This window comes from Balaenoptera physalus (genome assembly GCF_965194825.1).
Source record: "Balaenoptera physalus genome assembly, chromosome: 2".
Classification (NCBI taxonomy): Eukaryota; Metazoa; Chordata; class Mammalia; order Artiodactyla; family Balaenopteridae; genus Balaenoptera; species Balaenoptera physalus.
In genome coordinates, this window is record NC_138883.1 from 2,543,377 (window position 1) to 2,568,066 (window position 24,690).

The 24,690-nt window shown below is 47.0% G+C and overlaps 2 long non-coding RNA genes and 1 pseudogene across 3 annotated transcripts in view; 2 read left to right on the forward strand and 1 right to left on the reverse strand.

Annotated features, from left to right (window-relative positions):
* Positions 1–1,707: 1,707 nt before the first annotated feature.
* On the forward strand, positions 1,708–4,523 carry LOC309655677 (ras-related protein Rap-2a pseudogene; annotated as a pseudogene). The gene has a single exon. The product of its transcript is annotated as a ras-related protein Rap-2a pseudogene (transcript).
* Positions 4,524–5,243: 720 nt separating this feature from the next.
* The window catches only part of LOC309655689, a 64,832-nt gene continuing 45,385 nt past the window's right edge, over positions 5,244–24,690 (forward strand). The window contains exon 1 of the long non-coding RNA XR_014260939.1: positions 5,244–6,906. This is a non-coding gene — a long non-coding RNA (uncharacterized lncRNA). The remainder of the gene's footprint in view (positions 6,907–24,690) is intronic.
* On the reverse strand, positions 9,919–21,639 carry LOC309655692. Its single transcript, XR_014260943.1, has 2 exons — positions 15,060–21,639; positions 9,919–11,014 (listed from the first exon to the last, which is right to left on the reverse strand). It is a non-coding gene; the product is annotated as an uncharacterized lncRNA (long non-coding RNA).

Below are 24,690 nucleotides of genomic sequence, written 5' to 3' on the forward strand. Positions count from 1 at the left end.
GCTGCTTGCCTCAACTGCACTGCACAGCCCTTGCTCTCTACTGCTGCTGCTTGGAATGCTTCTGGAGCTCACTCAGCCTACCTGGCACGTGCGCACACATGGAAGAGGGAGTTTGCAGGGCAACCCTGGAGCAATGAGGAATGGGTGCCAGTGGACACATGCTCCCCTCGCTTCTGTGCATGAGTGGACAATTCTGATGTTCGTTCTATACTGCTCCTCAAGTATTCCCACAGCAGTGATAACTCAACAATGCACCTGGCATAAGATTCCCCCGTCCCTGTTTCTCTTTTCCAGGGCCCCCATTCCTGATCCCTGTGATCACTTCCAAAAATAAACTATTTGCCCACAAGACCATGTCCCATGTCATAGATTCTGCTTTTGGAGGGAACCTGAATTAAGAGAGTTAGTACCAGAAGAGGCTGTAGAAAGCAGAACATTGGGAAAGAATTCTAAGATACGTCACACACCTTTCAGACCCCGTTGTAGGAACCTTACTGCTGGTGGTAAGCGAGCTGGTGATGAGCTTTGGCCTGTGGCACAGTTACCGTGACTCACTAGGGGTGGATTAGGATGTCATGCTATGGAAGGTAAAGCATGGGCCTACACGTAGCAGCGGTCCTTTAATCGAACTGAGGCAAGGGTAAGAAGGACTGTGGGTCAGGCTGACTTTTGCTAAGGGCTTTAAAAGCCTCAAATAATAATGACAGGTTCAGACCAGCCAATTATCAATTTAAGGTGCTCTGTGACTGTCCAGCAGCCTCATGGCAACCTGAAGAAACCCTTATCTCCTGCAGGCACACGTCACTGTATGATGAAAATTGGTCCAGGATTATTCACATCTCTGAATACTGTTGGTTTTGTTTTCTCTTGAGCCATGTTTAATCTCCTGTTTAACCTATCAGTGGGTGTTTTGTGTTAATTAAAATAATAAATGATTATATTTTCCATTTCTAGGAGGTTTTTTTTTTTCTTTTTCGGGGAGGAGAATCTCTTTCAAACTACTTGGCCATAGTCTCTTGTTCCTTGCTCATATTTTTAATATTTTATTTCTTTAAACACATACATAATTATTTTGTGTGTCTGATAACACTAATATCTGCTGTTTTCTGGATGTGATTTTGTTGTCTGGTGTTTCCAATGGCTCTCACTCAGACTGACTTCTTTTTTCCTTGTGCATTTTGTGACTTTTTTTTGACAGTGAGTCCCCTATGTTCTCTCAAAAGTTATCCATGGGGAGTTGTTGAAACCTATATGGAACTTGCATTTCTCCAGAGAATGTTTGCAGTTTATCCTTTTCTAAAAATCGATTCTTAGTTTTGTTACTTTGCAGTCAGAGAATAAGTCTTGTAAGATTTCTCAATTTAGAAATCAACTTGTCTGTTGTAATAAGTATATAATTAACATTATACATTAAGGATGTTCCATGCACTGTTTATAGAAAAGCATGTTCTGTAGCTGACCGCAGACACCGAGGTGCAGGATGTCCTATTGTCACTTAACCTTTATCTCTGAGTCTGTGCTGCCAGGGAGCCAGGAAATTCCAGCTCGGTCAGTTTTGCGGCCCTGCTCCCTCAGGGCTGCACCGGAATGAGGGAGATTCAGTGGTACCCCAAGTCTAGAGACAGGGACAGTGCGGATATCTCATCTCCACTTCCAACCCTGGCCTGCAGGCCCCCTGAAGTCCTAAGGCACCTGTTAGTGCCTGAAACAGACAGTGGGCGGAGTTTACTCAGGTGGACAATCCCAGAATTTCTGTCCAGCCCCCTCTGTCCCTACACAGCCTTTCTGCTCCCACATCAAGGAATAGCAAGAAGGTTGTGTAGCTGGAGAATAGAAGCTGGAGAGAGACTGGGGCACGGGAGTCAGACCTGGCGGAGCCCCTTTATAAGTAGGGTGATAAGCCCTGTTTCCCGGGGTTTTTCGGTTTTTGCCTGCTGCTGGGTGAATGGGTTCATGCTTTCATTGTCAGGGTTGGGTTGGAGTTATGCGGTCACTCTACTCTTAGATCAGGAGGGCCCAATAGAAAGCCAGGGAGGGTTTAAGTGGGGGAGTGAAATGTGATGTACATTTTATCAAGTTCCCCTGTGCTCTGCTCAGTGACAAGAGGGCGCTGGCGGGGGGCCAGAGTGAAGGCAGGGGCACGAGGGGCACAGAATGGGTGCCAGGAGCGAGCAACTTGGGGCCCTCGGTTGAAGCTCCCTCACCGGTTCCCCCTTCCGTGGGGTCCTCCCGGCCAGGAGAGGGGCCCCGGCGGCGCAGCCCCACCAGGCCTGACCTTGAGCGAGGTCAGTCTGGCTTCCGGCCACGAGCCTGGATCTGAAATGGTGGAGAAATGCTGGTATTTCCCGGCTGACGTGGAAGGGATCAGGTTACCTTCTGGTCCCGCGGGCGGAGCGGGCTCTCCTAGGAACGGGTGGCAGGGAGTAGGGAGTGAGGGAGGGGCCCCAGCCGGCCGGCCGACGGGGTACTGGGGAAAGGCGGAGCGCGGCCCGGCAGCTCGGGACCGACGGGAGAGGGAGGCCGGGACGTGGAGCTGGTGGGTGGGAGGCCGGCGCCAGACCGCCCGGGCCGGGGGCGGGGCAGACGCTGCGCCAGGCGCTGGAACCAGGGGCCGGAGAGGGGGGCGCGGGGCCCCGTCCCGGAGGCGGGGCGGGTGACCTCTGAGCCGCAGGGAGCAGATCGGGGCCGGGCTGGGGCAGGTCTGGGCGCGACGGAGGACGCCCACCCCGGCCCCGACGCCGGAGCCAGCGCGCCAGGCCCCCCGGGGTCCCCACCCCTCCGCTCTCGTCCCCGCCCCTCTCCCCCCTGCTTCTCCCTCCCCGCCCCTGCCCCCACGCCCCCCGCGGCCCCGGCGGCCGGGCCCCCGCCTCCGCGCGCCATTCCTCCGGCTGCGCGTCCCGCCGGCCGCGCCTGGGCCATGGCGGGCCTGGGGCCGCGACCCGCCAAGGGCTACCGGGTGGTGCTGCTCGGCAGCGTGGCCGTGGGCAAGACGGCGCTCGCCACGCAGTTCGCCTGCGGCAGCTTCCCCGAGCAGTGTGAGCCGTCGGTGGAGGAGCTCTTCAGCAAGGTGATCGAGGTGAACGCGGCGCCCGCCCTGCTGGAGATCGTGGACACGGTGGGCGCCGAGCACCTGGTCACCCTCAAGGACCTGTACATCAAGAACAGCGACGGCTTCGTGGTGCTCTACAGCGTGTGCAGCGAGGCCTCGTTCGAGGCGGTGCGGCCGCTGCGGGAGCGCATGGGCCGGCTGCGGGGGCCCAAGGCCGTGCCGCTGGTGCTCGTGGGCACCAAGGCCGACCTGGACGCCCAGCGCCAGGTGCTGACGGCGCGGGGCCGCGCGCTGGCCCGCGAGTGGCGGTGCCCGTTCCTGGAGGTCACGGCTAAGAGCAAACTCATGGTGGACCAGGTGTTCACGCAGGTGGTGCGCGAGATGGAGGCCCTGGCCCCACCCGAGGAAGAGGTTCCGGCCATCCCCACCAACGCGCAGGAGACGTGGCCATCGGAAAGGTTCATCGGCTGATGTGCAAACGGTTCATGATTCCTGTATTCATCGCTTTTCTTGATTTCTGAAGCTCACTTTACTCCTCTGCCTTTTTGAAGAAAGTTATCCAGCTGTAAACAAGTGGTTGCTTCTATATATTGACTCAGATCGGTGCTTCAGACTGTCCAGAGCTTCTTAAATATTTTGTCGAAAACTTTGTTTACCTCTGACAGTACTGGAAGAAGAAATTAAAAATCGATTTTTTTTTTCCTGTATGGAGAGAGTATTACCCTTTTCTTCGAGTGGGATTTGTTGCAGGATTCTTTTTTTTTTTTTTTTTTTTGGTCATAATTAACACCTTCAAATGTCATCTGACATTTGACATTGATTGAGGAACATGACCTAAATCGAAGCTTTCCAATCCATGAGGCTTTCATGTGTTCCCCTCTCAATACAGCCTTGAATTGCAGTAGTAATATTTTCCTCTCTGCGTATTTCTAAATATAGTTATGACATACATAGCATTGGTTTGAAAGGGATATTGTATACCCTGGGAGGGGAAAAATCAACTGTGTACTCAGGCAGAGATAGTTCAGCTCTGCCTTCAGTTTTGTAATTGACATCTAGTCGATTTCTGCATCTGTAAATTAAGTGAAAATAAAATGACTCTAGAAGTTGATAGTTTTTAATATTTGTCTTTCTAGAACCTAAAGCTACAATTCCTAAAGTTTCCATACACCGTATCTTTGCTTTTCAGTTATTTTCCCAGACAAGTTAGTTGCTAGGGTGAAAATGGCACCACATCTGTTTGTGTTTTGGCAGAGGTGCTTTCTGCAGCTAGTGTTTTTTTCCTTGTCACTTGCCAGAGTTGGATATGTTGTCTGAATACCTGCCTAGTTTAACAGTGACAGGGGTACTGAAGTAGAAGCAAAACGTGAAGAATCTTTTTGCATAGTTTTCACGTAACGATAGAAGAGACTTTTCTTGTACTGGTTTAAAAATATTATTGTTTTATAATATTAAAAACTGGTCTTTGATATGAGTTACTTGTGTTTATTTGCACAAGTTAACAATTTTACCTCAGCTGTTGCAACAAAATTTTCAGATTTAGGAACCTAACTTAGCCATTTGAGCAAACTTCTAAAAATAATAAACAAGAAAGCTCCGTGCCTGTGATCTGAAATAATTTTGTTAAAGGAAAGTTATCTATAAAGTGATGGTTGTACAGGCTCTGGGAGTTTTATTTATATTGTATATGATGTTTGACTAGAAGAACGGATTTTAACACAAAAAATATATTTTAGAACCTAACAGTGCCTGAGAGCCAGTCCGCCCCACAGGAGAGGGCTAGGCTGGGACCTCCCCTGTCTTTTATCCCTTTCTCTTTCCCCTGGATGTTGGGGGCCGGGGCAGTTGGGGTGCTTACTTTTGAAGCCTTGAAACCCAGCTAAGTCACTACTCTCTGACCCTCTGTCTCCTGGGGTCACTCCTCCTGGCAGTATTACCTCACACCCTTTTCCGGAACCATCATTTCTCCAAGGGGACAGTTCAAACACAGGGAGGAGGGGAGGGGGCGGTGGGGTGGTGGGCAGGCAGGAAGCATCTCCTGGCCTCAGCTTTGTCCAAAGCTGCCCCCTCCTGCAGAAGCAGAGGTTATAGAGCCAAGACTGTTCCCTGACTGGGTGTGGGCGGTGTAGAGAAAGCAGGGGCTGGGGCTGGGGTGGGCGGGTGAACAGCAGCCCCTTCCCAGCCCTGAGAGCTGGGCCCCCAGGACTGCCAGCTGGCGACTCCCCTCGCCCTGCCTGCCCTGCCTTTCTGACTCTACCTGCCTATGCTGAGGCCTCCGGGAAGGTTTTGTGTCCCTGGATCCCAGGCCCTCTGGATGTCAGGCCTGATCCAGGAAAAAATACACAAATAGCCATTTCTTCCTTTAAATTACTAGAACCATCTTAGACTACCACTCAGATCCAAGTGTCGGCTTAGAGCCCAGGGGTGTTCCTGACTGACTGGTCAACTTAGGAATGATCAGCCTCACGTGATCAGCTCCTGTGACCTCAAGAATATGTATGAAGCAGCTTTCTGGGTGTAATATGCTCACACACACACACACACACACACACACACACACACACAAAATTAAAGACCCAGACACTAATTTTCTTTCTCTTCCTGCATTTCTAATTTCTAACTTACGCATGTTATTTACAAGTTTCCTGCAGTCCCTCTGGCCTCAACTGAGGCCTAAATAACTCTACGGTGAATTTGCAAGTGGCCAATATGAACAGTTGTCAGGGTACCATGTTACCCGGAAGCAGTGTGCCCAGGTGGAGGGACCCATGAAACTGTGGCAGCCAACCTGATAGCTTGAAAGTGGTGTTCAAATCACAAGCCCTTTGTTTAGCACTGGGGAATGTGAAACTGGTTTCCAAAGAGTGTGGAACATTCACTTACCCACAAGCAGGGTGAGTGCTTCTGATTCTCCAAATGCCCTGCAACTCAGGGCACGGACAGATCTTTTTCTTGCCAGTGTGTTATGGTTCAGTTTGTATTATTCAGATTGCTGGTGATGCTGAGAAATTTTTTTTTTGGCCTTGCCACGTGCCTTGCGGGATCTCAGTTCCCTGACCAGGGAACGAACCCAGGCCATGGCAGTGAAAGCGCCGAGTCCTAACCACTGGACCACCAGAGAACTGGTGACACTGAGAGTTCTTTTGGAGGTTTTTAAATGACATTTGAGTTCCTCTTCTGTAAAATGCCCGCTCTTTTTGCCCGCTTTTAAAATTGTGTGATCCGTCCTTTTCTTCTTGGTTCTTGGCCTCTGAGATGCCCCCAGTGATCCCCACCTCCTGGTACCCATGCCTTTGTGTGGTTCCCTCCCCTCAAGTCTGGGCAGGACCTAGTGACTCTCTTCTAAGGAATATAACATAACAAGAGTGATGGGGTGTCACTTCCAAGATTATGTTCCACCCCTGTGCAAGGATGACACACAAATTTGTGAAGCGTTCTATATGTTTTAGTCTTGGAAATATTAAATATGATAGGTAAAGTAAAACTTTTAAAAAACTCTAAAAAAAAAAAAGATTATGTTCCAGAAACACTGATTTCTATCTTGCTCACCCACTCTGTCTCTTTCTCAGAGCCCTCGTTCCGGGAAAAGCAAGCTGGCTCGTTGTGACTAGCTCAGTGGAGAGTGCCTTGTAGCAAGGAACTGACGTCTCCAGCCCGCAGCCAGAGAGGATGTGACACCCACCGACAGCCTCACGAGGGAGCTCGGGAGGGGGATGTTTTCCCAGTTGAGCCTTGAGATGACGGCCACCCAGCTGACCCTTTGCTGCGGCCTGCGGGAGACCTTGAGCCGAGGGCGCAGCTGAGCCACAGAAACTGAGATGATGAATGTTCATTGTTGTACACCACTGCGTTTTAAGGTAATTTGTTATGCAGCAATAGAGAACTAATATAGCTTTTTGGTACCTGGAAATGGGGTGCTGACACACAAATACCTAAAAGTGCAGGACTGGCTTTGGAACCAGGCGGGCAGAGGCCAGAAGGATTCTGAGGAGCATTAGATAAATGCTAAATAACCATGGACAGACCATCAGTGGAAAGCTGGACTTTGAGGAGGCTGTCAGCGAGTGTTCCAAAGGAGGCGAAGAACAGGGGTTCCTGTTATGTAATGGCACAAAGCTTAGCAGCTGTGTGTCAAATCTGTAGTTAAATGGAGAGCCCAAAAGGTGCCCATTGTTTTTTGTTTTTGCTTTTTTTTAATAGGGCTTTATTTATTATTTATTTATTTATTTTTAATCTTTGGCTGCGTTGGGTCTTTGTTGCTGCACGCGGGCTTTCTCTAGTTGCGGCGAGCGGGCTTCTCATTGTGGTGGCTTCTCTTGTTGTGGAGCATGGGCTCTAGGGACACAGGCTTCAGTAGCTGTGGCACATGGGTTCAGTAGTTGTGGCTCAGTAGCTGTGGCACATGGCTCAGTAGTTGTGGGCTCTAGAGCGCAGGCTCAGTAGTTGTGGCGCATGGGCTTTAGTTGCTCCACGGCATGTGGGATCTTCCCGGACCGGGGCTCGAACCCACGTCCCCTGCATTGGCAGGTGGATTCTTAACCACTGCGCCACCAGGGAAGTCCCTTGTTTGTTTGTTTGTTTGTTTTCTGGCTGCGCCACGTGGCTTGCAGGATCTTAGTTCCCTGACCGGGCTCTAGCAGTGAAAGTGCTGAGTCCTAACCACTCAACCACCATGGAATTTCCCAAAAGGTGCCCATTGAAATTCATGATCTAGATGGTAGATTTCCAAGCAAAGTGCAGAAGTTGCTGTCTGGTTTCTTCTTGCTGCTTATTGTAAAATGTGAGAAGAAAGAAATAAGAAAGAAAGAAATTGAGAGAACTGGTAAACAAAAAGGAACAAGTACTTGATGGTTTTGAGAATTACCAGTTTCTCCAAATGGCAAAAGGGGCTAAAATTAAGAAATGACTTCCAAGTGGATTTCAAATCCAGAAGAATTGGTCTAAAAATGAAGCCAACGGTGTGACTGTAAAAGCTTTTACTAAGACCTCAGAAAGATCAAAGTTGATACCTCAGAGTACTGTTCAGTCACACAATGGGTCTCTTAAGAAGACTGAGGTGAGCCCACAAATCCTCCCAGTCAAACAACAGGGCCTAGGTATTGTTCCTCAGACAAGTCAGTAGGAGCCCAAGTGGAGCAGGGCTTATCTCAAAGACTTTGGTGGGTTTATCTTTTCTCTAATGGAGTTAGCCTCAAATCATAGGTGATCCACAACATTTTTGAAAGAATTGTATCAGCAAAAGCACTACCAGCTTGGACTAAAAGACACTGAGCCAGTTCAAAATGAACGGAGATTTTGGAATCACCCCTCCCCATCCCTGGTCACCCAAAATTTTACTGGAAGGAAGCAGGCTGAGACAACTACTTGGTTTCAAACATGTGCTATCTTTCATTTAAAAAAAAATAGTAATGTTTTAAAAAAATAAAAGGATGACTCAGAGGGTAGAATAAAGAGCTCAGAGGACAAAGCCCGAAGCAATGGAGGATTATTTCCAGGATTAAGACCAAACCAAAGAATTTCTTGGCTGGGTTTCAGAATTGCTATGGACTGGTGACTCTTTTGTGTTTCCCATCTGCCCCCCTATTTGAACAGGAATGTCGACAGCAGCTCTCCTATGCCAGTTGCACCATTGTATATGTGGGGTATGTGTGGCAGGGGAGAGGCGGATAACCTTTCTCTTAGTTGCATGGATCTACAGGCCAAGAGAAATTATATTTGAGCAGCTGTTTACTTAAGGAACTACACCAGAGGGGCCTCATCCTGGCTAGACTTCGTTTAGATGACAAGGTTGTAAACTTTAAGCTTATCAAGCATGGATGATTACTAATCCGTTTTATAATGTTAAACCAACATTGCATTCCTGAGATAAACTCCAACTGGCTGTTATTTGGTATAAATTTGATACATTTGATAAATCGGTTTTCCTAAGATTTTGCTTCATATTTTTGCCTCTGTGTTTACGAATAGACTTGCCTACAGTTTTATTATACTGCCCTTGTTTGCATTTGGTATCAGTATTATGTTAACCTACACAAAAACGTAGTGGGGGACTATCCCCTCTTTTTCTAGTCTCTGTAGATTCTGTGTGAGACTGAAATGATCTGTTCTTTCAATATTTGGCAGGTATTGCTTGTAAATCCATTATTTTGAAAAGATTTCTAATGTCTTTCATTGTTACAGGCTTTACATTTTCTTCCTAATTTAGTTTCCTAGTTTGTATTTTTCCAGGAATCTATACATCTTATGTCTTTTCAAATGTGTTGGCATAAAATTGTTCATAACAACCTCTTACAAGATTTTGAGTAACCGTAGCATCTCTGGTTACATTCTCTGCTTTGTTCCTAATATTATTTATTTATGCCCTCTCTCTAGCTCCAGTTCTTTCTCTAGTTCCTTCTCTATCTATCTTTGGTTTACTCCAAAATTCACAAAAGAAAAAGTCGATACATTCTCAGAAGAGATTCTAAGATGAGTTTAGCATGCAGGACGCTCATTAAGAGATGCTTTTGGGAAGGACACCTATGGAAGGAAGGGAAGGGAAGTAGGAGGGCAGAGGGAGGAGTTGAGCAATGCAACCATGATAATGGCCCCAGCCAACCATGATAATGGCCCCAGCCAACTAGAATGGCTCTTCAGGTGTTCTGAGTTGGGTGAGAATGGCCAGGTCTTTATACTGCCCCGTCAGGTCAGTCACTGGATGTGTGATATTGAGCAAGCCTGCTCTATACGCTGAAGTAGTCCCTGATTGACAGCTGAAGTCTGTCAATCAACAGCCCTCCCAGCAGCTGAGGCAACAAGCCTGTTGAAGGAGAATCCGGGCAGCGCCTCTGCAGTCCTTCATGACAATGGTGGCGTAAATAAGTCAGATCTTTATTCTCCTTGGTTTGCTTCCAGTCTAGCTAACTCATGCCTCAAGTTTTTCTTTCTTATAACTTTGCTAGAGTTAGCCTGAAGCAGCCAACACATGCCACTTACTCGTTTTTTTCTAACTGCTTCCTTTACTACATGTACCAGTCAATTCAGAAGAAGGAAACTAGACTAATTATTTCAACAGAGAGAATTCAACATAAAGAATTATTCACCAGGTATCAGAAAACTGAAAAAGCAAAAAGGCGGCAATAATTTATCTCAGAGCTGGTATTTCAGGAAGCAGCGACCATGCCTAGTGCTGGGGGAACAAAGGTAAGAGGCTGAGATTATTAAAATTTAGAAGCTTAGAGAAGGGATCCTGTAGGAACTGAGAGCCAGACCTCTGAGGAAGGGTCATGCCTGATTTGTGCTGATGCCTCAGTAGCTGGATGGAGGGACCTCAGAGAGCTGAGATCCAACATCTCTGAGAAGAGGGCACCAGGGGACTGGTGCTGGTATTCCAGAGGAGGAATGCAGTGAGGCTGGTTCTAGAAATGTAGGAAAACTGCAGACCGGAATCCACTGCTGCTGTTGAAATCACCTGCTACACTCACAGTGAAGCACCATTTCTCTGGCAAACAGAGAAGAATGAGTGCTTTTTCCCTCTTCCAGCTTTCCGATCGACATCCATTACCTACTTTGGTGAGATGCTAACAGGCAGCTAGTTGGCAAAGGAGAAATGTGTTTGCAGAGACCCTGCCTTAGCATCAGAAAGCAGAGTGTAGAAGCGTGGGTTTGAAGGAGAGAGAATAGCAGTCGCCCTCTTTGACTGCTAAGCACCCACACATACACTTCTACACACACAACAACAGAAGCAACTTTATGCTTCTACTGAACAAGATGTAACTATTTATTCTAAATTGAAAATGCTCTCCCCCTCATCCCAAACCACGGGGGACAAAAAGTCCCAAGAGTCATTGCATCCATCACTGGGATACAGTTACAATATCCATCTCTGGACTGCGTTAATGACTCCATAAATTCAGGCCCAGTCCCATGTGAATATGCTGTTACCGAAAGACTAAATTTTAAGGTTCACCACCACTTGCAATCCTTCTATAAAATAATGGGAAGAAGGAGAGAAAGAAGCTATCAGTCATATGCATACACAGCCACATAACACGGAAAGAAGAAAATTTTCATGGCTACCATAGGCGTTGTTTCTGTAACCCATCATAAGGCCATAGTTGATTTTTAAATTGTGATAAAGTACACATAACACCAATTTTGCCATTTTAACCATTTTTAAGTGTACCGTTTTGTAGTGTTAAGTATATTCACGTTGTTGTGCAACCAATCCCCAGAATTTTTTCATTTGTAAACTGGAACTCTGGATCCATTAAACAACAATTGCTCTTTGCCATTTCCCCCTCCTCCCTGTGCCTAGCACCCACCATCCCACTTCCTGTCTCTGTGAATTTGACTACTCTAGTACCCCAAAGAAGTGGAGTCAAACAGTATTTGTCTTTCTGTGACTGTCTTATTTCACTTGGAGTGATGTCCTCAAGGTTCATAATGTTGTAGCCTATGTCAGAATTTTCTTTCTCTTTAAGGCTGAGTAACATTCCATTGTATTATGTACACATACACATGTGTATGTATAGACCACATTTTGTTTATTCATTCATCCATCAGTGGACACTCGGGTTGCTTCCACCTTTTGGCTATTGTGAACAGTGCTGCTAAGAACATGGGTGTGCAAATCTTCTCTTCTGCTTTCAGTTCTTTTGGAAATATACTCAGAAGTGGACTTGCCGGACCGTATGGTAATTCTAGGCTTAAGTTTTTAGGGATCACAATCCTCTTTTCCATAGCAGTACATCCTCACCAATGCCAGCAGCGCACACGTGCTCCAATTACTCCATATCCTCATGACCACTTGTAATTTGTCTTTTCTTTTTCCCCATAGAAGTCATTCTAATGGGTGTGAGGTGATATCTCATTGTAGTTTTGATTTGCATTTCCCTAAAGAGTAGTGATGTTGAGCATCTTCTCATGTGCTCACTATTTGTATTTCTTCTTTGGAGAAATGTCTGTTCAAATTCTTTGGCCATTTTTTTAATCAGGTTGTATTTTTGTTGTTAAATTGTAGGAATTCTCTTTAAATTCTGGATGTTAATCTCTTATGAGGTATGTGATTTGCAAATATTATTTCCCATTCTGTGGGTTGCCTTTTTACTCTCTTGATAATGTCTTTTTTTTTTTTTTTAATACATTTATTTATTTATTTTGGCTGCGTTGGGTCTTCGTTGCTGTGCGCGGGCTTTCTCTAGTTGCGGCGAGCCGGGGCTACTCTTCGTTGCGGTGCGCAGGCTTCTCATTGTGGTGGCTTCTCTTGTTGCAGAGCACAGGCCCTAGGCGTGCGGGCTTCAGTAGTTGTGGCTCGCGGGCTCTAGAGCGCAGGCTCAGTAGTTGTGGCGCACGGGCTTAGTTGCTCCGCGGCATGTGGGATCTTCCCGGACCAGGGCGCGAACCCGTGTCCCCTGCATTGGCAGGTGGATTCTTAACCACTGCACTACCAGGGAAGTCCCTTGATAATGTGTTTTGATGCACAAAATTTAAAATTTTTCACGAAATCCATTGTTCAGTTTTTCTTTTGTTGCCTGTGCCAAGAAATCACTGCCGAATCCAAGGCTGTGAAGACTCTGACCTACGGAAACACGGGGTGGGTCTATTCTGCTTGCTGGTCTGTGTTTGTCTTCATGCCAGCATTACACTGTTCTGGGCACCAAAGCACTGCAGCAGTTTTGAAATCAGGAAATGTGCCTTCCAGCTTTGTTTTTTTTCAAGGTTGCTTTGGCTGTTTGGGATCTCTTGACATTCCATATGAATTTTAGGATGTTTTTTGCTATTTCTGAAAAAATGCCATTGAAATTTTCATAGGGATTGCATTGAATCTATAGATTGTTTTGTGTAGTATTGACATGTTAACAGTATGAGGTCTTCCAATCCATGAACATGGAATGTGTTCCCATTTATTTGTGTCTTTAATTTTTTCAGCAATTTATTGTTGTCTTCATTGTACAAGTCTTTTTTTTTTCTCTAAAGGTCATTTTATTGTAAAACCATAAATACAACACTGACATGAAATCATTTAAGCAACTGATCCTCTCTAATCATTAAAAGGATGTCTTTTTGCCTTGGCATCAACCAACCGGGAAATAATGTTGCAAGAATTCGGTGGGTAGGGGGTGCTGAATTCTGGGCTGAGGCTTTTGGCGATTTAAGGAAACAAGTGCAACCTTCCTCTTCTCCTTGGGAATGTCCCACTTTGGGACAAGAACAGCCAGGTAAAAACAGCAACATTTAAACAGCTCAGTTTTAAATTTTATTATTATTTTGTAAAAATCTTTTCTTTCTGTTCCTTTCCTCCATTTGACACAAGTGGAGGAATTCCATGGGCATAGCCTATTATTTCATTTTTTTTGCTGTAAAATTAATCCCTTGATCAAAGAAATGTTCTGTGGGATAGCATGAAGGTCCATAAGGTGTACTGTAAATCTGTGGATGGGGGTGCTGGCAGAAGCATTACAGGCAGTGAAGGCAAATCCATATCCAGAATAAATGTCTACCCAGTGAGGGCCAATTGCTGCTCCTTCCACAGGGGAAGAGATCTAATGTAATTGACTTTTCACCAAGTGACTAGTTGGTCCCTTGGGAAATGACACCATATTAGGGGCTCAGTATTAGTCTCTGCTGTTACTCAACAGTGATGACAGCCAAATCAGACTTGGTGAGGCCAAGTCCGTGATGTTGAGCCCTTTCATAGCCTCTGTCCCTGCCTCCTTGGCTGTTCTGCACATGGGCCCATTGAACGAGCACTTGGATGGACGGCTAAAGAGGCTGAACCGCTATGCACAGGATGAACTGTCTTGCTCAAGTGATTTATTTAATTTTTTAATTTTTTGGCCATGCTGTGCGGCCTGTGGGATCTTAGGTCCCCGCCAGGGATCGAACCTGCACCCCCTGCAGTGGAAGCACAGAGTCTTAACCACTGGACCACCAGGGAAGTCCCTTGCCCAACTGATGCTTGAGAGCCTCCTCTGCAGTAGATGCCTTTGGGTGGGTATTCACATGTGGTCAATTTTCTTCACAGTCTATGCCTGTCCGGAGAGGTCCATCCTCATGTCTCCTCCCCAGATCACCTCTTCACCGATTTTTTTTTTTTTTAACATCTTTATCGGAGTATAATTGCTTTACAATGGTGTGTTAGTTTCTGCTTTATAACAAAGTGAATCAGCTATACATATACATATATCCCCATATCCCCTCCCTCTTGCCTCTCCCTCTCACCCTCCCCCGATCTTCCAGTCTTGTTTTTTCCAAGTCTCTGATGATCCAGCCAAGCTATTAGCAACTGTCCATGAGCAAATGTAGAGCCGCACTTCTAGCCATCTTTCAGTCCAAAGGAATGCTTGAAATAGAGACCACTGGGAGGATTTTCCTTCATCACTCTCCTTTTTTATTTTATTTTATTTTATTTATTTATTTTTGGCTGTGTTGGGTCTTCGTTGCTGGGTGCGGGCTTTCTCTAGTTGCGGCGAGCGGGGGCTACTCTCCGTTGCGGTGCGCGGGCTTCTCGTTGTGGTGTCTTCTCTTGTTGTGGAGCACGGGCTCTAGGCACGCGGGCTTCAGTAGTTGTGGCACGTGGGCTCAGTAGTTGTGGCTCACGGGCTCTAGAGCACAGGCTCAGTAGTTGTGGTGCACGGGCTTAGTTGCTCCACGGCACGTGGGATCTTCCCGGACCAGGGCTCGAACCCGTGTCCCCTGCATTGGCAGGCGGATTCTTAACCACTGCGCCACCAAGGAAGCCCTTTAGGGCCACCTCTGAGTGGGACTGTAGGGCTGCAGCCATCCACTCCTGGACCATCTGTAAACCAGGATCAAGGTTTTTCCTCCTCAATCTGCTAGTCATAAGGACCTCCCTGTGAGGCCATAGGTGTGGATTGTGGGTGAGGAGACACAGCCTATCAGCACATTTCCACAGACTCTTTAGGTACGTGGTCTACCTTCAAAGGCACTGGACAACAGTTTTACCAAATGTTTTGCCGTGGTAGCACAGGGCTCACCGGCTTCCCAGCCCACCTAGATGCATACTTACACCAAGGGCAAAGCAGCCCCTGCCATCTGGGAGCCGGCCTGGCGCTCACAGCTACACCACGGCATTCTCCTGTTGAACAAAAACAAGTTCACAGAACATGACCTAGACGGATCAAGACCAAAACAAGAGCGCCCTGTCATCAGGTCTAAACACAGACAAAAATGTGAATACTTTCAAACCACAAAAAATGACCAAACATTCCCCCTCTCTCAGCTACTGTGAGTGATGAATGCTTCTTTACCAAGTGCAGCCTTCCCTCCTTATAGATAAGAGTGATTATGATATTCAAGCATGTAATTTCCCCCACTACCTGACAGCATCTAATCCAGAGCAAAGCCCTGCTTCCTATTAAACTTTCACCAAAACCACCTCATACAAGCCCGTAACCAAGTGCCTTCTAACATCTTCTTACTGAGACACCCCATGGCTTCCAGGTGTGTGTTCCCCTCACTGCAGTGCGGAGTGAAGTCAACTTTTTCTTGGCCACAGTCCGCGGCTTGCGGGATCTTAGTTCCCCCACCAGGGATCAAATCCGTGCCCCCCGCAGGGGAAGCGTGGAGTCCTAACCACTGGACCGCCGGGGAAGCCCCCGGAGTAAAGTCAACTTGTTCAGTGACAGGTGTGCTCCTCTGGTCTTTACCTGGAGGGCAGCGACATGACCCACACCTCACCTGTTACCACAGGTGGTAAGGCCACATCATTTCTAGCAGCAAAACCTGGGGCAGTCAGGGTGCGGGGAGCAGAACCACGGGAGGTAATCTAAGCAAGGCTGACTTACTAGACAGGATCAGGAAGAGCTGGAGGAACAGGTTGTGGGCTTGGCCTCTGAGAACACTTCCAGAATAATAAAAGCTGCCTGGGGGTGGGGGTGGGGCTTCCGCCCTCCGGACCTGCCTCTAGAGTCAGGAGTTTGCAAAACATCCAGAGCTACCATCCCAGGTTCTGGCAGCCGAAATAGAGATGCTTCTGCTGCTACTCTCACTGCTGTCCCCGCCTGCCAGCACCCGGGCAGCTGGGAGGGGACACGGGAACCTGCTCAGAGAGTCCCCATCGCTTCACGACCTTGCTCGTCAGCAGAAAAGAGCAAAGAGCAGCGGGGGCATGGCCTCCACGCCCTTTCCCACTTCCAAAGCTCCTGGAAGATCATGCAGTTGGCGGACTCCAATTCCCATGCAGATCCGGGACGGAGGAAGTGCGGACACGCGGCTGTAGCAATTCCCCCAACGCGGCCTCGAGCAGCTGCACGACCCACTTCCAGATTTCTCTTTCTTTTTCTTTTTTTAACAAAACCAAACTTTTGGGTTTAACCCCACTGGGTTCGGACTTCTGACTGGCGCGGGGAAGAGCAGGGTCTCCCTGGGGGTCTGGGTCTGGGACTCTGGGCTCCGAAAGCAGGAGCCCAGGTATCGGCTGCGGCAGAAAGGGCTCCTGGGGCTCCCTCGGAAAGGCCTGCCCTGCCCTGCGCTGTCGGGGAGGGGGCTGCGTGGGCAGTGTGGGCGCAACTAGTCAACGGTGCTTTCAGGTGAAATGGGGACAGACGCTCAGTCCCAAAGGCATGAAGGCCCCGGAGCCGTCCGAAGGCATCTCGGGGAGGGCAGGCACTGGGGCGCTGAGGAAGTCCACAGGGGGATATCTCTCCAGATTCCATCTGTGCAGGCAGTGAACCCCCGGCCTCTCCCGGACGGGCCTCTAGCACTTTCCTTGAACCTCAACACAGGAGGTCAGGGCTTCCTGGGGTGCGGACACCAGAGCTCGAACTCTCAGACGTCCTGTTACACATGCGTGTTGTGAGGTCACACTCAGCTAGCGAGTGAGGCCCGCCCGCATTCCAGGGAGGACCGCAGGCCGCAGGGGAGACCTCGCACCCGGGTTGGCAGCCGTGGGCGGGGCAAGGAGGGGCTGCGCATTCCAGCGGGCAGAGGCGGGTCCCGTGGCCCGGCTGGCTGACCACGCCTCCCGCCGGCCTGGCCACGCCCCCCGCCCGGCCGCCAATGCGCCTGCGCCTGCGCCTGCGCGGGGCGGGGCTGCGGAGAATCCGCTTTTATGGAAAGTTGGTGCCTGTGTTGGCAACGCGGTCTGTTACGCAGGGAGGCCGGGACGCGGGAAGTCTGGGCTGCCGTGGGCCGGGAGGCAGGGGGCGGGCCGGGCCACGAAGGGCCCCCGACGCTGGCCCCCACGAGGTGTTTGTGCTGCGGCGGCGGCGGAGGGGCCATCTCTGGGACGAAGACGCACTCGGGTGGCGGGGAAGGAGCCTCTAAGGGCAGCGACTTCGGTGCCTCCTCGGTGACTTGGAGGGAGGGGCGTGTCCAGAGGAGGAAGTCCTTACTCAAGGTGTAAGGTGACACCGCCGGGGAGGGGATGGGAGGGGAGGCCCACCCAGCGCGGGAGCAGGGCGGTGAGCCTTTTGGTTTCCAAGGCTTCAAAACACAGTCCAACACCTCGGAGGGAGGGGACGCCGACCGAGCCCCAGAGCCCGCCCTGCCTCGGCTTGAGAATTGAGTTCTTTGGTTTTGTATTTGTTTTTGAGGTGGGTAGTAAGATAAAAGCCATCACCTTATTTAAATGTTATATGGAATATTAATAGAACTCCCCTTGACAAAGTTATTTAGTTGTTACAGATCAGAATACGGTTCTGAGGTTTGTTTGGGGTTTATTTTATTTGGAAGCGTGTGGCCGGCCGGTAGAGCTGATGAAGTAGAGAAGCCACAAATCAACACAAACTGCAGCTTTTCAAAACAAGCTAAAAAGATAATCCTTCCTAAAATTGCAAATGGTAAAACCTTTCAGAAAAGAGTTCCCCATACACCACTATCAAAAACCAGGATCTAAAAAAGGACTTAGGGGACTTCCCTGGTGGCGCAGTGATTAAGAATCTGCCTGCCAATGACACGGGTTCGAGCCCTGGTCTGGGAAGATCCCACATGCCGCGGAGCAACTAAGTCCGTGCGCCACAACTACTGAGCCTGCGCTCTACAGCCCGTGAGCCACAACTGCTGAGCCCATGTATCACAACTACTGAAGCCCACGCGCCTAGAGCCCGTGCTCCGCAGCAAGAGAAGCCACCGCAATGAGAAACTCACGCACCGCAACAGAGTAACCCCTGCTCACCGCAACTAGAGAAAGCCGTCACGCAGCAACAAAGACCCAATGCAGCCAAAAATAAATTAAAAGAAAAAAAAAACCTACTTTAAAAAAAAAGGACTTAGGCTTGATAGATTTTCTGTTTCAGTGCTGATGCTACCTTTAAAATATTCGAGAGGTCAGACTGAATAGCAGGATCTGCTAAACACCTTTTAAAATACATTTGCAAAACTCGGTGTTGTTTCTCATTATGCTGATTTTCCCTTCCTCTTAACAGAATTCTTGGGAGAGAAGTTAAAAAAGTAGATGTGCTATAGATGTGCTAACAGTTAACACAGCTTTAAAATAAAATTCATTCAGACAAATGTAAAATCACTTTATTTGTGCTCAATTTACTGATGCAAATGTCTACTAAAACTAAAATTTACAAAACTGGCAGAGCTGAGTTCTTGGGTCTGGATACACAATTAATACCCCAGCGATGCAGGCCTTCTCAAGGCATTCCTAGGGAGGTCACAACTATATTTAGAGCGATACAGAAAGGGCCACAGCTGCAGTTCAGGGCTGCAAGTAAGCTTTAAAATATGTGAAGCTTCATAGTATTCTGAGCTTACTCGTCAGCTAAATTGTCCAGTGAAAACATTAATTATAACTCTCAGAGCAGGTTCTGCATATTATCTCATCTATACAGCAGTGTCCTAGTGTGTCTCCCCTGCCAGGAAACAAAGTGTCAGAGCCTGAGTATGCCAGACAGGGAGAAAGTTTGCAACTAAGTAACCACTGGTTTGAGGCTCAATTCTTTTTTTCTTTCTTTAAAAGACACTGATTTGGTCATTCTGAGCTCAAATATTTACTCATTACAAGCACAGAATGTGATTAAGAAAATCAATTATATTTTTAAAAACCATCCCTTGCATTTCGGCCATTTTGAAGATCTTACAAAGCTAAAGGGCTGACTGATAAGGACCAGATTTCATACTGGTGGGAACATCTGAGCACTCCTGTTCTCCGCCCACGGATCTTGCCGGGCCAAGGCCGCGGCACAGGCGGGTCCTCTACCCAGCCAGCACCAAGGCCCCCATCTGGGGACACTGAAGTGGTGGCACAGGACCTCACTGTAGATTCCACCTCAGGCTAGTCTCCACCTCATGCTGGACCCGAGTGCACACCTGGTCCACCCGGGCCTCGCTCTCTGCTGGGACCTCCAGGCCCCAGCACCGCCCCTAGCAGGCCAGTGTGTGCCCTGTACTGTCAGCCCCTCAACTCACTTGCTGGAGCTTCCACCACCACCCGATGTGCTTGCCAAGGTCTGGGTGGCCCTCCAAGGCATGAAGAGCTTGTGGAATTTTATACCCCCCATTAAACTACCATTCAAGAGTGAGGATAAAGTGAAAATATTTTCAGAGAAACAAAAATGGAAAGTGTTAGTAACAGACTGTGATTAAAGTATGCACTTCAGGAAAAAGGAAATTGAACCCAGAACAAAGATTTGAGAAGAATGGTGAATGAAACAGATGAGGCAAGACCCAGAGAAGTCAGTGAACAAACTGAGTCTGGGTGATCCCATTATTTCGACCTATTAGACAACAAAAAAAGAACCTCCACATTCCAAGAAGTGACATGAGAACCCTTCTGCATACAACTCATTAAGAAGTGTCTGACTGATTCGGGGACCATATCACTCTCAACAGGCTACTGAAGAGGAAGTTTACGGTAATGGTGGCCTAGGTAGTCTAGAACTGCCTGCCAAAGACAAATGAACTGATGAACAAGATCTAGAAAACATATTCTTCAGGGCACCAGAGAGCTTACAAGATAACAACCCAGAGAAAACAACCCAGGCAGCATCACACAGTAGGAGTCCGGAGAAGTGAGTCTGGCGGTTGGGAAAGCTTTTTCCCTAGGGACAAATCCAGGAGAGATGGAAGGCTGTGCTGCATCTTTGAAAGCCTCAGTGGCTTCGAGGCGTGGAATTGAGGTTTGTCTGTAGAGATGACCACTGATGACTCCTGCACACACAGCTGCTCCTTCCGTAAGGAGGCGAGTCTGTTTCCTTTCCCTTAGAATCTGACTTCCTTTGACTAATAGAATGTGGCATTAGGTGATATTGTGTCAGGTCCAGGCCAAGGCCTTAAGAGGACCAGCAGCTCCTCTCTGGTCCTCTTGGGATGCAGTCACCAGATAAAGGAGTCAAGACTAGACTACTGGATGGTGGGAGATGATATGAAGAGAAAGAGAGAGCTGAAGCCATTGCAGCCTTCCCGGATGAGTGAATACATGCACCTTCCCTCCCCAGCTGAGCTGCACAAGTGACTTTAGCAGAAGAACTGTCCAGCTAAGCCCAGTCAATACTCAGAGTCATAAGAAATAATACATCTTTTAAATTTAAGCCACTGAGTCTCTGGGTTTTTGTTATGCAGCAACAAATAATCAACAGAGTCTGTGGCCCACCAAGATTGGGGCCCCAGGGAAAACACGTGCTACTTTGAGCTGGAATCTTAAAGGGTTGCACCCTAGAAGTGAGGGTTAACTGGAAGTAAATCAACCTTCAGAGAGACTGGAGCCCAGCTTTAGGAAAAACTTTCAGGGAAATCTCAAGCCCTGAAATTAGATTAAGCCTGAAAATTACATTAGATTAAGGCCTCTCTTATGGTTAGTGCTCCCAGGCACCTGGAAAAAAACAGTTAAAACTCTTCTGGAGAAAGAGAACAACCTAAGCTTCAAATTGTTTCAGTGATTTATCCAATATGTAAAAAAGATCATCAGGCCCACAATGAGAGATGAAGAAAAAAAAAAAGTAAAGATAAGAACAGACCGTAGAGACCCAAGATATTGGTTTAATCAGACACAAACTTTTACTCTGTTCAAAGAAAAAACAAAAAAGCTTGAAAAATTTAGCAGACAACTGGAAACTTGTAAAAATCACATAGCATATATGAAAAAGAATCAAATAGAAATTCTAGAACTAAAAAATTGAAAAACTTAAATCCCAGTTGACAAGTTAACTGCAGATTAGACACAGCTCAAGAGAAAAATCAGTGAACTCTGAGAGATTTCAAAATAAATTATTCAGAATAAATTTTTAAAAGGTAGTAAATAGAGAGGAGAGGTAAGAGAGTAGGTGAGGAAGTCCAACATAGGTGTAATTTGAGTCCCCAAAGAAGGCAGAGATTAGACCACAAAAAAGCATATTAAGAGCTAATGGCTGGGGACGCCCCTGGTGGCACAGTGGTTAAGAATCTGCCTGCCAAGGAAGGGGACATGGGTTTGAGCCCTGGTCCAGGAAGATCCCACATGCTGCGGAGCAACTAAGCCCATGCACCACAACTACTGAGCCTGCGCTCTGGAGCCTGTGAGCCACAACTACTGAGCCCGCGCGCCTAGACTCTGTGCTCTGCAACAAGAGAAGCCACCGCAATGAGAAGCCCACGCACCGCAACAAAGAGTAGCCCGTGCTCGCCGCAACTAGAGAAAGCCCATGCACAGCAATGAAGACCCAACGCAGCCAAAATTAAATAAATAAATATATTTTTTAAAAAAAGGAGCTAATGGCTGCAGACTTCCCTGGTGGTGCAGTGGTTAAGAATCCTGCTGCCAATGCAGGGGACACAGGTTTGAGCCCTGGTCCAGGAAGATCCCACATGCCAAGGAGCAACTAAGCCCGTGCGCCACAACTACTGAGCCTGTGCTCTAGAGCCTGTGAGCCACAACTACTGAGCCCGCACACCTAAAGCCCGTGCTCCGCAACAAGAGAAGCCACTGCAATGAGAAGCCCGCGCACCGCAATGAAGAGTAGCCCCTGCTCACTGCAACTAGAGAAAGCCCATGTGCAGCAACAAAGACCCAGTGCAGGCAAAAATAAAATAAATAAATTAAAAAAAAACAAAAAACATTCACTTAAAAAAAAAAAAAAGAAACACAGTTCAACTTAGGATTCATAAACACCCAATGTATTTCCAAGGAGAAGAGGCATCTTACCATCAAAAATGACAAAGCACACAGGAAGTGAAGCACCATGAGAGCACGCCAGCAGAATCATATAAACTGGATAGAATGGGATTATCAGACACAGAATTATACTTTATATTTTTAAAGAGATGAAATCAACTTCTAGTTACTATTGCACCACTATAATTTTCTATTCTTTGTTTCAAACCTTATGCATCTTTACATTTTAAATGTGTGTCTCATAACAACAGTAGTTTGATTTTTAAAATCTAATCTGATAATCTTTGTTTCATAAATTGAGAATTTATTCCATTTAGAGTTAATGTAATTAAATTATAATTGGGTTTAAATATAACATCTTTTTGTTGTTGTTGCTGTTTTTGTTTTTTTTTTTTGGCCACACGTCTTGCGGGATCTTAGTTCCCCCACCAGGGATTGAACCTGTGCCCCTGGAATTTACTTTATATTTTTCCTTAAAATGGTAAGGAAATGACCCTAAATAATGACCATGGAGATTTGTAAGAGATTCAAGTAGACCTTCTAGAAATGAAAGTTTTAAGAATTCAACTAAAATTAAACACTAACTAAATGGCTTAATAACCAGACACAGCAGCAGTATGAATAAAACTGGCATAACTCTGATATCCTTGTCCCTGGAGAAAATCTCAAAGGATCTACAGATAAGTGACAATTAATATGTGACTTTAGTAAAGTTGCTGGTTTATAAAAGTTTGCTTACAGAAAGGATTCTGGGAAGATGGCACAGTAGGAAGCCCCGAAATCTGTCTTACCACCTAGCCAACAATTGCCCTGGCAGAATCTGTCTGATGTTATTATCTGGGGACTCCAGAGTCTACTGAAGGCTTTCAGCATCCAGGCAAAGTCTAGGACAGTAAGTTGCATGTAACTTCAGTCATTTTCAGGTCTTAGCACAGCAGATGCCCGTCCTCCACCCTCAGCCCTGTGGCAGCCAGCTGTGCGCACCCTCCATACAGCCTGCAGGGTCCGGGTGGGCCCAAAGGACCCTGTCTTCCCAACAGTGGAGACGTGTGCTCCAGCTACTCTTGTGATCACAGGGGTCCAAAGAGGGAGGCAACCTTTGATGTTGCCCCTCCCCCATTGCAATCCGCTCCCCTCCAGCCGTAGTGACTTCCAGGGGATATAATAGGCCAATGCCCTTCCCACTTTCATTTTTCTTTTTCCTCTGTTGGGAGCCGGATATTGGAGACTAGGGCACTCAAAAACAATTACATATACAGTGACAGCCAGAAGATGACTGCACATGCCCAGGACAGATGCAGGCTCAGAAAAGAGCTGAGAAGACCTTAAGTTTACACTTTATGCTGATCCTTGGCATAAAGACAACCCTCAAGAGAACAAAAATAACCAAATCCCCCAGGAAACTCTGGGGAAGGGGGAGAATCTGATTTCCAGAGATAGCACAATAGATTCAAATGTCCAGTTTTCAACAACAGCAACACAAGGCAAAGAAAGAAAAGTATGGCCCGTTCAAAGGAAAAAGAAATCAACAAAACAGTTCCTGGAAAAGATCTGATGGCAGATCTCCGGACAAAGACTTTAACACAACTATCTTAAATATGCCCAAAGAAATAAGATGTGGAAAAAGTCAAGAAAATGATGTATAAACAAAATGGAAATGTCAAGAGGTAGAAAACCTGAAATGAAACCCAAAAACTTCTGGAGCTAAAAATGTATGATAACTGAAATGAAAAATTTGCCAGAGGGATTCAAAGGCAGATTTAAGTAGGCAAAAGAAAGTCAGTGAGCTGGAAGATAGGGCAATGGAAATTACCAAGTCTGAAGAACAGACAAAGATAGAGGAAAAGTGAACAGAATCCAAGGGATCAGTCAGAAACTATCAAGTGGACCAACACACACATTGTGAGAGTCACAAAATAAGAAAGGAAAAAGCATCAGAGAGAATATTTGAAGAAATAATGACTGAAATCTTCCCAAATATGATGAAACATGTGGATATAGATGTCCAAGAAGCTCAATGAACTCCAAATAAGATGAATGCAGAGAGCCACACCCACACCTGCTATAATTGCACGTTTGATAGAAAGACAAAGCATCTTGAAAGCAGCAAGAGAGAAGTGCCTCATCACATACAAGGGATCCTCAATAAGATCTAAAGCGGATTTCTTACCAGAAACTTTGGAGGCCAGAAGGCAGTGAGTTAATAGATTCAAAGTGCTAAAACAAAAACCTCTGTCAACCAAGAATCCTATATCCGGCAAAACTGTCCTTCAGATGTAAGGGAGAAAAAAGACGTTCCAGATAAACAAAAGCTGAGGGAGTTGGCTGCCACTAGACCAGCCCTGCAAGAAATGCTCAAGGAGTCCTGTGGGGTAAAGGGAAAGGACATTGGACACTAACTTTAAGCCAGGTGGAGAGACAAAGATCTCAGGATATACACGGGCTGTTATAAAAGATACTGATGTGACCTTGATTTGTAACTCCACGATTTGTTTTCTGTATAATTTAAGACTAGTGCATTTAGCTATTAGTTCATGTTTGGGGACACAAAGTGTCTAAAGATACAGTTTTGTGACAACAGCTAAAAGGAATGGAGCTGTAA